We start from the raw sequence: 13,024 nt of genomic DNA on the forward strand, positions 1-13,024 counted from the left end.
AAGAAAGACAACACTAAAAACAAGCTGCAAATGAATAGATCGTTATTACAGCATATTCATCTAACATTATCTTTACAAAACCTGTCAGCTTTCAGTTTGATGCTTCTTCCAGATGCTTCAAGCTTACAGAACATGAAACATCTGTAAAACCTAAATTAAGACAGCAATATGTGACATAATAGTTTTGGTAAATTATTTCTTGTTCAAGGGATGGTTTCTGGAATCATGAGGATTAGTCCTTCACATCAAACATCAAAGAGTCTGGCACAGACAGAGAAGATAAACTCTGACCCTTGTGAGCTTGTTCACATCACTTCTACCCATTTAAATTCCAGTTAGGTTGGTCAGAAGCAACAGAGAAAAGCTTTAAATTGCATTATTAACAATAGGTTAAATCTTACACTGCTGATTAAATCAATTTCTCTCAGATAAAATCATAACAGGCCTTGGCTGTATTTGTCTGACAGGAAACATGGCATTGGCGATGCTTTGTGTTGCCTTTAATGAGTGTGATTGTCATCTTCCAGCAGGGAGAGTACAAAAGCCACCTGCAGGTCTGGGTGAATGGGATCACTTATCGATCAAGTTGTCAGGCCTGTCAGGCATTCAGGAACAGCTGAATGAGTACATAAAATCAATGTGATCTTGTATTTATATGGAGGCTCCCCAAGTCAGTCACCTGATTAAAAACTTCAACTAAATTAGCTACACATAAAATATAATTTCTAAAATTGTCTAACTCACAACATTCATGCTTAAAAACAATCAAGTTGTTGAATAGTATTTTGATTTTTTGAAGACAATTTGACATTTTAAAAATCATTTTGGCCAGCTTTGTCTTGGGGTAGAACAGCAGCCTACACAACTATTTCTTTATCTCAATCTGAAAATGGTTTTTAATTGTTGTTTATTATTTATATTTAGTTTCTTCTCCCCATTTGCTGAGAGTCAGCTCCATTTTAGCAATGATCTTTGCCACTGTTCTGCCATGCTGTGAAGGTGAGGCTGTTCTAGAAAGACAGTAAGCAGACAAATAGAGAAGTGCCTCATCTTCCTTAAGAAAACTGCATGCTGGCATGTTTGCACAAAGAGTGCAAAACGGCACTCTTCATGGTCCAAATCACCTTCCTGGGGCTGGAGCAAGGAGAATGGAAGGACAGCAACCCCAGTCAGGAGGTGTAGCAGGAGGAACCCTTCACTACCTCCAACTCAGCCAGATTTGTCAGCCAAGGTGGATTTTAGACTGATGCATGCACAGTTGAGCCCTGAGTCTGTGAAAGGCTTCAGAGTCACTGGGAATGGAGTAAATAACATTAAAGTACCAGTCCTGCCTCACAACCTTCTTTACAACAGACAATTAACATGGTCATTTTAGTCTGTGATGCAATGCATTTCCATTTCCAGTCTTTTGTTAGGTACTATCTCTTCTGTTTCCATCTGTCACTCCACACCCACGTTTTATAATTTGTTCACTGGATTTCAATTCACATCCTACCCTTCCCTCACTCCATTATTCTCCCCAGGGAGCCACTTTCTCCACACTGTCTCCACATCTGCCTTCTTTCTTCATTTGTTTGTCTTATTTGCTGTCCCTAAATTCACAGAGGAATAAAACTAATTCAAGACTAAAAAATGGCTTATTTAATTCAAATGTCTTCTCTCTGCTCTTTTTGATACATGACATTTTTTTCTTTGCAGATGGATAGAATTCATGCTTGGACATGAAATGTATTATGAAGTTTGAAAGGCACTTTTTTTTTTTTTTAATTAAATCTTCAAATTTTTATCAGTGCATCAGTCATCCCTGCAATTTTCCCATTTAAACTTGTTTCACCATTGTGCCTTTGGAATCAGATTAGTTCTCAGTCTCTTTCAGAGTAGAAGTTAATCAGCTAAAACTTGGTCTATTTTATAGCTGTAACATCACAAGCACCACAATGAGCAAGTTCATTATAAGTGAAAGTAATAACAAAATTTTAGCATCTATTCATGTCTCAGATAGAAATAATAAGAATACTACTAGAGGAAATCTCCTTCCAGCCCACACATTGTTTACAAAGTCTCTCCCCAGAAGTCTCCTGGATCAAACCTTTTTCTTCCCAGCTGTGAACAATTAAGGAGATCTTCAAGTTTTCACACACTGCAAAAACAGAACCCCTCAAATTCTGCCCTCTTTCACGCAGGGACATGGCATCTGCTCTGATTCAGGGAGAAATCTCCAGGGATATAAGGCTGAAGTTGTCCCAAGTCTTAGATGTCTGAATTTTAGAAGATAACACAATATTTAAAGGCATGGATTATGATTGCAGATATAATTGTAAATGTTGTTTTAAAGTCAGACTGAGTTGATAGGAATGCATCTGTGGTGGATTTAAACTTTTTAAAGTAAATTTTGAGAGTGTGTAAAATATTCTTGGTGATGAAGAGGCTGTGACTGTAGAGTTATTTGATGATTAATGAGAACTCTAAATCTCTAAACTACATGTCTATTATAACAGGTACATGAATGCACAGCAGAAGGAGTTGGTAGGGGGAAGAGAAAGGATGCTTACATGAATTTGTGGGTGATAGTTTAGAATCAGTATGTTTCAAGGCACGTTATTCCACATTTACTAGAAAAATTAATATTCAGCCTAACCTTGCACAAAGAGCATATTTCACCTTAATTAGTGAGAATTTTGCTTCTTTGGCAAAAGAAAGAGTGAGATCTTGAATTTTAGTCTGTCTTGGCCAATACAAAAATTGGTACCCAACTGCAGATGCATAAACAGGTTCCTGATGAAATGAGTGCAGTTTAATGTTACCACAAAGGAAAACACTTGTCATCTGTATCATTGATTTACTGAAGTACAGAATGAGCACTTTTCTCACTAGTCTTGTTCTTTCCTACCCAGTGCTTCCATACCTTTAACATCCTCTTTCCCTGTATTTTCTGATTTACACATAAGATTTTTTCAGATAGTTTCTGTAATTCCTTACCTACAATGAAGCTTCTCTCATATTATTGTTTTGAAGCTGAATGTATACATAAATCCTAAGCAAAAGTATCTCAAACTAAGGGAAAGGGACAGTGAGGGGGGAGTGGGGATAGTTTCGATCAAGATATATTAAGACTTGTCAGTTTATTTCACCTCTGTTAGCACCTCAGAAAACCAAGCAACAGGAGTTGTCCACAAGTAGAAAGTTCTTGCCTCTGAATCCCCTCTGTGCATTTATACTCATTGCTTCCCTTCCCTCTCCCTCAGCCTTCCTCTAAACATAGCATTTCTGCTCACCAGGGTTTTTTTCAGTAGTTCCATTAAGTCGTGGGACCACAAAAGGAGCACAGCAGCTCTCCCTGCCCCAGTTCTACATGTAGTCTGACAAGGCAGGGCACAGAGGAGCATCATGCTGTAAGCTCCTGTTTGCTAACACCTCTCACTCCTGAGGGAGAGAGCTATAACTTGGGGAATGGCTGTGCTCTTTATTGCCTCTCAGTAGGCATCTGTAAATCAAACTCAGTAGGCATCTTTCCCATTTTCATATGACCCCAACAGCTGGATCTGTTAAGAGCCTGAACCAGTCCTAATCCTCTTTAAGTGACTGAATAAAATTGGGGAAATATCTTAATTTTTGTGTGCCATAGATAGACTCTAATTACCAGATACTCAGATTAGGAACCTGTCCCCTGAAAGACTGCTAACAAATTCTTTTTTTAACAAGTTGGGGCTTTCATGTTAACACTAGGATCCTGTTTGTTACGACTTTGATATTAAGGTGTTAAAGAGCTTTATCTTCCAACTGATTTTTGAACTATTTTAAATTTATTATAATTATTTCTCTAAGATTCCAGTAGTTACATACAGGAATGAGAATTCATAGCTTAAAATGCTACTGGATATTTAAATTCTTCTGATTATAAAGACAGTTTAAAACTAACTAGAAAAATGGACTTTAGCAGACACTGTCACACAGATTGCAAGTTTCTACATATTTTAAAATGTATGAGTTGTGAAATGATATAAGGAACTTTGAAACCACGTCAATTATTTTGCATCTGGCATTGCACACCACCTGCATAATGAGAGAGCAGAGAGCTTGATGATTTTTGAAACTTGTTTCGGTGAATAGTCACATGAGCACATTATATTGTTCACCAGATAAATGGAAAGCTATCGATGTCTCAGAATTCTAAAATTACTTTTATTGAATCTTGGCTTATATTTGGCTTTGTCTGTTTGCTTTGTCACTTTGGCATATTTTGATATATCAAAACCTGAGTATTTTTTATAAAGAGCAACTTAAATTATATACAGCTAAATCCTTTTTTGTACATGCAGTTGGGCTGCCCCAGGGGAATTGAAAGCAGAATGTGATATATGCTGTCTGAAAGGACACATTTTAATATGTGCAGTTTCATTGTTTATGAGGTTTCAAAAAGACTCTGTAGCCAAAGAAGTTAATGTATGCAAACATTTTTTGTCACTCTCCAAATAGTTTTATTTGCATCAGAGCAGTGTTTCAGAATTTCTAAAAATTTGACCCAGTATAGATGTGTTTAAGGGAAAAAAAAAAATCAAGGGCCAGACCTAGCACAGTAAAGTTAATATTCCTAATGACAAATGCTGATTCACACACTGCAAATAACAAAAATTCTTAACAGCAGAGTATCGAAACTCTGCATCAGTATATGTACTTGAACATAGCTTAGAGAAAATTTTGTGTGTAACTTCATAATTCAAAAATCAACAAAAATAATACAAAGGCTACTTGCAAGTAAATTCATTACAGCCTTGATGTCCTCTGCTCAGCACTTTGCGGAGCCATTTATACCACTATGAGGCAGCTGTTACAATATGACATCTTACAGCCTTTTAACACTAAAAAGGTGTTAAAGGTGTAATAACCCTTGTGCCAGTGTAAATATTATGTGCAGGAGGACACTTGATCCTTAGCTTGTGAAGCACAGCCTCCACCTCCCTCAAACCAGATGGGTGTCCACAGATGAGCCAACAGGAGACAATGGCTGAAAAGAAGGACAATGCTGTAATTGCCTGCTAAAAGTGAAGGGTAAGGCCTTCTGTAGGTCTGCTAGAGCTACAATTGCCTGCCCTTTTGTCTTGGAATATTTGTACTCCTAAAATCTTAAAAATATGAATTTGTGTTACTGCAACATTACCGGAGATAATAAACTTAACTTTCTCTGGCATCAGCTTCTGAGAAAGTTTTGGCTCTCCAATGACCATTTCAGTGGTGTACATGCAAATGTGAATTTTTACAAGGAGGTAAAAGTGGACTCCGCGAATCACATGAATTTGAAGGGTTCTCCAGAAGTCATCTATTGCAACCATTGTCCTGAACATGTCCAGTAAGATCAGATTACTCAGTCAAGTACTGAGGCTCTCCAAGGACTGATTTTGCAGAACCCCTTTAGGCAAGCTGCTCTGGTATTTGACCACCTTCCTGCTAAAAAATATACTTCTTATGTTGCATCAGAATTTCCCAGATTCCATCTTTCTCATTGACTTTCATCTCTCCATTGTGCATGTCCATCTCCTTTATGTTCTCTTGAAAGGTGGCTGTAGATAGCAGCAAGATCCCATTTTATCATCTCTTCATAGGACTGAACAAACCCCGTTCCCTCAGCCTCTCCTCATACATCCTGTGCTCCAGCCCCTTGCCCAGCTTACCGGTCTTTGCTGGACTACTCTCAGTGTAGAGTATCTCTACCTCAAATATCTACCTCAACTAGGGAGCCCCAGACTGGACACAGTATTCAGATGTGATACCCCGGGTGCCAAACAGGGGGGAAGGATCCCTTCCCTGGAACTGCACACTACACTCCTGCTCATGCAGCACATGGTGGGTCACTTTTGATGCAAGGGCACACTGAGGATCATGCTCAGCTTGTTGAATACAAGGATGTCCAGGCCTTTTTCTTCAGAACTACTTTTCAGCCAGTCTGCCCCCAGCCTGTTCTGGTTAATGGGGGTATCCTTCCTATTCCTTCCCCTGTGCAGAACTTGACATTTGCCCATGCTGATTTTCATGAGGTTCCTGTCTGCTCATCTCTCCGAACTGGCAGGATCCCTTTAAATGCCAACCTGGTCCTCTACCACATCCACCACTCCCCACAGTTGGTTAGCATCCACAAACTTGCTGAAAATCTGCTTTGAGATATCTGAAAATAATTTACAGAAGAAATCATCTGCAAGGGAGAGCAAGGCAAAGAGTTTTGAGAACCACATCTCCTCAAACCTGGACTGAACTCCAGCTGCCCATGAAGTGAATGTCAAGGTTAGCTCACAAGACACCTATTAGAGCTTTTGAGTTGCACATGTGTCCAAGGAGACACTCACTTGATGCACAAGGAATGTTCTGCTGGAGCAATTTTTGATCCTCTGACAGATAAAGACAGTGGGATATATTTCCAAAAACCATTCTCCACCTTTTGCTTTCTTATATAAAAGCAATACATGGATTTCTTGGTAGGAACCACTCTTCTGCCTCACAAGTACAGTTTCCCAACTAGAAAGGGCTGCTTCTTCCTTGGCCAGCTCTCTCTTTTTGCCCCCCTGGCAATATAAAGTAGGCATGGTAGAATAACTATAATAGAATCATGTGATTGAGAAGTTCTACAAGATGTTCTGTATTTTAAAAAAGAGATCTACTTTATAGTTTCTTTACTTATCAGAAAGAATCTTTTCTCCTTGAAAAAAAGAAAAAGTTGCCTACTTTTTCCACTCAAAATTAAATTTTACAGCCAGCTTATAAACATTGGAAACAAGGTGGTAAGAGAAGCACTGGCTGACCTTTAATTGGAAGCAGAACGAATGGCTTATATCTTATAATCAAAAAGATTTAGAAGCTCCTCAGATCCATATGCAAGTGATTTATTTTTGATATGTACTAATGAGACATGAATTGAATAAATTTAAATTCATTGGAGTGACTGTTAGTGAAAGAATTTTTCTTTTAATTATCACCTACAATAACAATTTGGTTAATATCAGATGGTATCTAGTGTTTTGAATAAGTAAGTCACATCTTCCAAAATATGTAGATTTCCTATTAACTTTTTCTTGTTACTACACTTGCTGTCTTTCACTTTAAAGTGAGGCCTTTTTATCACCTTATTCTCTTCTCGGTGTTATAATTTTCATTGGTTTGAGAAAAGAATCAAAACTTTTATTGACAAATGAAAAATGAGTGAACTCTTTGAGTTCAAGATACATGATTCAGATACAATAGAAGAACTTCCCCAGGAATAGGGATTTAGTTTTGGGGGTTGTGAATAGGATTCATCTATATTTTGGAGGACACTTTGTGTAGATTAACATATCTATGCTATTCTTGACACAGTTCTGGTGATTTATGTCAAATGAAACAACTCTTGCACCATGTAGACTGATAGACCAAAATCACAGCACTTAGTTGTCACCTGGCTAGTTCTGGAAAGAGATTTCAGATGAGATATATTAGAACAGGTTTCAACCCTAAGATCTCTTTATTTGTTGACCCCTTCTTCTCTCCCTGGTCTTATACTCTTCTTTTCATAATCAATGGAGACAGCCATTACAGAAAACAGGAATATTTGAGAGGGGGATTCATCAGGCCTATTTTAGATGCATACTTTAGGATGTAATTAATTTCACCCTAAAAATGTAAGTTGGAACTAGATACTCTTTAATGTCTCTTCCAACCCAAATCATTCTATTATTCTATGGTTCTATGATATGGTGCAATTTACCCCAATAACTGTAAAAAGAATTTAGATTTTTAGTCTATACATAGATTTCTGTAATCCATCTGTGCTTAATTTGGTAATTTTCAAATTTTGCTTTTGGTGCCCCTAAGTTATTTGCAGTATAAACTTAGGCCATTTATATTCAACTGAATATTGACAAACAAACTTTCAGTGGTATTTCAATCCATCAAAATAGTGTTAGATGCCCATTGTGATGTCCAGGCATGTAATTAAAGGTGAATTAACACCTAACTTTCTGAGATGCTCTTGAAAGAAATATGGCATGCCTGCAATGTCATACATTAACAAAAATATATTTGAAAATGGACCCATAAGTTTCTCATTTATTTTGGAAAGTAAAACATGTCTGATACAAAATTTTATCCTAACTTTCTAGTATTATCCTAACTTCTAGTATTTTCCTTTCTTTTCATTTAAATATTTTAGATAATATCTACCACTAAAGTACGGTAAAAGAGACATAAAGACAATGGCTGTCAATAGTTAGGTACATAAACCCATTTTTTTGGCAACTGACTACAGAATGAAATAGGATAACAAAATACCCTTCCTTAGTTTCAACCACTCTCACAGCCCATTAAGAAGGGTATGAGATGTGTGCAGTGCCAACAATTCTGTAATATGATAGAGTAGTCCAAGGCTCAGTGTTAGATCTGGCATTCATTTGGTGTTCAAAATTAAATATAACTCATTTCCTGTCATTGACTTGTCATTAACATCAATAATTCCAATAATAACTTCTGATAAACTTTATTCAGTATTTATTAAAATAAATGTATTAAGCTGATGTTATGAGATATCGTGCTGAGACAGATCTGATTTCTGCAAAATCCTTTAAACTAGTAAAACCATTATATGTAATTATTAAATATAATCATTATAATAGAGGCTGATCCTCTTGGCTGTCTAAGACTCTTTAGAATGACCTACTACAAAATAACTTTAAATTGTATGCCCTCATTTTTCAAAATGGACAGGAACAATTTTCTGTTTCCTAAGTTAAATATTCTTCCGTTAACACTGTAATGAGCATTCAGAGAAATTTTTCTTATGTAGGGCTATTCATTTATCTCTGGTGTGTGTGGGAAGATGACCTGTGGCTTTCAAATGTGAATTACCTTGCACCCTGAAATGCATTTTAAATGTTAAATACATTAGACTATTTTAAAAAATTCCTTTATTTAAATTGTTTTCATATAGGAAAAATCTATATAGCACGGCTGGCATCTGCAATATTCTGCAATTCACAATGGCACTGGTTTTTTAGAAGAAATATAAGTGGCTATTTCTTGGTTGAGAAGATAAGCAGGAGTAGTATTAAAAAGGCAGAACTACTGGTATGATTTCTGGCAGCAGGTGCAATTTGCTGTGATTGCAGACATTACAGTCATTTCAAAGCCAGGCCAAATTTTACTCTGCTTTATACTGAATGAACACAAGGAGCTCCTTACCTTGACCCTTCCTAGACGTTTCTGTTCTTTTGGCTTAGAAAATTTTCCAGGTAGCTGGTTTTTGAATTGTGAAGAAAAAAGGCAAGAAAATTAGGAAAGGCAAAAGAAAAACACAAAATAGCAACTGTGGTATTGATACTTTTTTCTACCTATTACTGTCTCTTCCCCTTCCTCTTTTCATAGCTCTGCCTGCCTTTACTGGAGGTGTCATTCATAAGCTCTGAACTTGTTTGAACTCTGATGAAAACTTGCCATCTTCTGAAGCATTTTCTCTGGACAAGTCTCCTACCAAGAGCAGAGCCACTTGAGCCTTGTGAGTAGGTCTCCTAACATGGCCTAATGAAAACCCATCGAAGCTTAGAATAGACTTTTCCTCCTGCATCATCATGGTAATTGGGCTGTGGCAGTGTTCATGCTGCAGATCTCTTAGTACAGTGCAAATGTGATTGCTGAAAGCTTTTGAACCAGAAATACTTTAAGTTGCTTGGAAATACTTGGTCTTATAATTCCTGTGCTCCAGGGGATTTGAAAAAGAGGTTTGTTCTCACTCTGCTGAAGAAAGAAAGACATTTTATGAATTTCTCCCCTATCTTTGAAACCTGTGGAAGAAAAACATCTCATGGGGTTGTGTTATTTCAGTGTCCTATACTGTGGAAGAGTAAAAGAGTTTTTAATTTATTTTTCATTTAAAAGAGTTTAAGTCAATTGCAACTTCAGACTATCAAATATTAGAATTTATAATGAAGTTACAAAGTCAGCTCTACCAAGGCAACTTTAAGTACACTATAATATGTTATCCACCCTACCTATGTGGATATACTTGCCATTGTAATCAGTGGAAGTTTTAGTTTAAGACAAAATAAATATAACTACATTTAAAAAATCTAATTAGGACCAGAAATGTTTTTCTATCAGAGGTTTAAGATTAAATATAAGATCTACTGTATTGAAGACAATGAGAAGCATTAAAAATTTCTTAATAATGTATTGTTAATGGGTTATCCAGAGAATTGAAAACTGGTCTCCCAGACAAATGTCTTGAGCATTTTTCTGGCTTATTTTTTGTATGATCTCTCTCTCTCTCCCCCTCTGCCCTCTCCCTTTTACCCTCCTCCCCTTCCTCTCTTCTTTACTTGGCCGTACAGGATTCAGGAATAAAATTCTTTTGAATATAACATGAATTGAAAGTTCAAATTTTTATTCATAGCCATCCTCTAATTATAAATACTTTATCAAAATTATACTTAGTATATTTTAAATATGATAAAGCCAAAATCTTGCTATGGTTTTATTAATTTTAATAGGAAGAGTTAAGCAACTGGAAACAGAAACAGTCCATTATCAGCAACACCATCATAGGGTTGAATTTCTCATCCTAGGTTCTAAACAATTTACACTGCTTTCCTGAATTAACCACAGGTCATCTTTTTGCTTGGCCACAAAATGGTTTTTCTGGTCTCATATGGGTATTTCAGGTCTTGTTCAATTATGACTTAAATGAGTCCTCACTGAAACAAGCAGCTGAAGCAGTTTGGTATTTTTGCTTCACGTGAACCAGAGAATAATACCTCATCAACTTTGGCAGGAGAAAAGAAGTATGAACCCGCCTCATGTGTTTTAGCATGAAGCCTAGAACTTAGCTTCAGCTATGGTCCTTTGACCTTTTAGTTTACTGGTCATTACACTGAAGCAGTTTAAGTGTGTTCAGACACTGCAACCTACAGCCAGAGGCAGGGACTGTGGGGAAAATCCCTTAAATTGCTACAGCCATTTGTGAAGCAAATGGATGCCTAATGCCTACACCAGTGCACACATCCCTGCACTTACACAGATCGTAGACAGTCTAAATTGTATTCTTTTCCTTTCCTCTCCCCTGTCCTGTTTGAACACAGAGGAGCAGCTTGCATTCATCTATTTCTGCTTGGCCTAATGGAAGACAGAATGGCCATGAAATTTTGTAATTCTCTGCCAAGGTCTGTAGATGTGGTGGAAACTGTTCATACCTTCTCCTAACATCCTTCCAAAGCCATAGAGCAAACAAGGGCACACAGTGAAGGTTCTGTGTGTCAGTTACAGAATCCAGCTTTAATAACTGTAAAGCTTTACATGCATAAATGGTGCCAAACAGAGTAAAATATTAATGTGTGTTCCTGTGAATAATCCAGAAAAGTCATCCTGTAACCTAAGAAAGTGGCTGCTCAGTAGTTTCCTGGCCTTCTGTAGCATCAGAACAATTACTGTGCTACATAGAACGAAGTGCTGCTTTGTGGTCTCTAACCCCAGGTCTGCCTCACAGTACAAACCTTTCAGGGTGCATTGCTATGGAAAATATTGCTGTGATGAAATGCCCCTTATTATATAATCATTACTGATGTAATATGATCTCTAAAGAATAATTAGAGTGTATTTTCTGTGACTTCTGAAGTTGAAAGGTATTCTGGGATGTGTTTAGTCTCCATGGTGCAACCACTTTCAGCCCAAGAAAGACTGTACAGTTGGAATTTTTCAAAGTATTCCTGAGATATTTTAGAAACACTTGATTTCAAAAAGTGATGTTACCCAGCTGCAGAGCAGAGGTTTTCTTTCAGGTGACTCAGGCTGAAACACAGCCACAGGCCATTCTTGGTGCTGTTGTCTCCATCAAAACATGTCTGTCCTGCTTGAAGCCAGTACCAAAGAGGTCAAAACTGCCCTCCATTTTGGGTGGTGGAGGTAGTGTGGGAGTTAAAGCTTCTCCCTGTCCCAATATAATAATAAAACAAGGATGTTTGGTTATTACACCTTTCATGTATGTGGAATGCAGAGTCACCTGTTATACCACATACTGCCACATAAGAAGGAGTATGTCACCATTGCTATTTATGGTCTTTTAAGTAAAAATCCACATTCAAAGTTGTCTGTTTCTTTAGTAAAGGTGTATTGCCTCTGACTTGTCAAATGCTGTCAAAGTTCCTCAGCCTCTGACTTAACAGTCAGTGTCCTTAGGAAAAAAGCTGCTCTCCTGCAGGGCAAGAATGTGAGAGGATTGTGATCATACTCCCTCCCTGAGAACATTGAATGGTGGGTGAAAAAGAAAGGAAGAGAAAGCAGAAAACTTTAGACCAGCTGTGGCTTTAGGCTGAGCCCCTTCCCTTCCCTTTTTCTTCCCTTCCCTTCCCTTCCCTTCCCTTCCCTTCCCTTCCCTTCCCTTCCCTTCCCTATCCCTCTCCTCTCCTCTCCTCTCCTCTCCTCTCCTCTCCTCTCCTCTCCTCTCCTCTCCTCTCCTCTCCTCTCCTCTCCTCTCCTCTCCTCTCCTCTCCTCTCCTCTCCTCTTCTTCCTTCTCTTATCCTTTGTCCCACAAGTCTGCAGTCCCTGTAAAGAGCAAGGGACATTCTGAAGCTGCAAAGCAGCTGCCATCACACTTCTTCCTTATGCAAGAAAACATATTTTCTATTTCTTTATTGGTGGTGTTCCCATAACTGCATGAGGGTTCTCTGCAGAAGTGAGGAAGGAAGGTCAGTAGCTTACCCTGATCAGGAATTTTCCAAAAGAACTTGGAAGTCTTTCTCTGTTCATCAACAAAAGGCCAACGGAAATTAGAAGGTTCCAAAATCTGCCTCAGTTCCTGCCACCTCACCTTCCTTGCTGTTCATCATCCATGTGTCTGGCTGACACGGCACCAAGTGCCTGGTAGCTCTGTCTGCCCAGCATGAGGGCTCTCAGATCTGAACAAGTCTAGTGCAAGAAATAACTCCAATTCTCCACCATACCTCAAATTGAAAAATATATATTTTTTTAAAACTAGGCTGTCTTACTTTTGCAGGATTTAAAATTCCCTTACTGATA

This window comes from Corvus hawaiiensis, chromosome 3 (genome assembly GCF_020740725.1).
Source record: "Corvus hawaiiensis isolate bCorHaw1 chromosome 3, bCorHaw1.pri.cur, whole genome shotgun sequence".
Classification (NCBI taxonomy): Eukaryota; Metazoa; Chordata; class Aves; order Passeriformes; family Corvidae; genus Corvus; species Corvus hawaiiensis.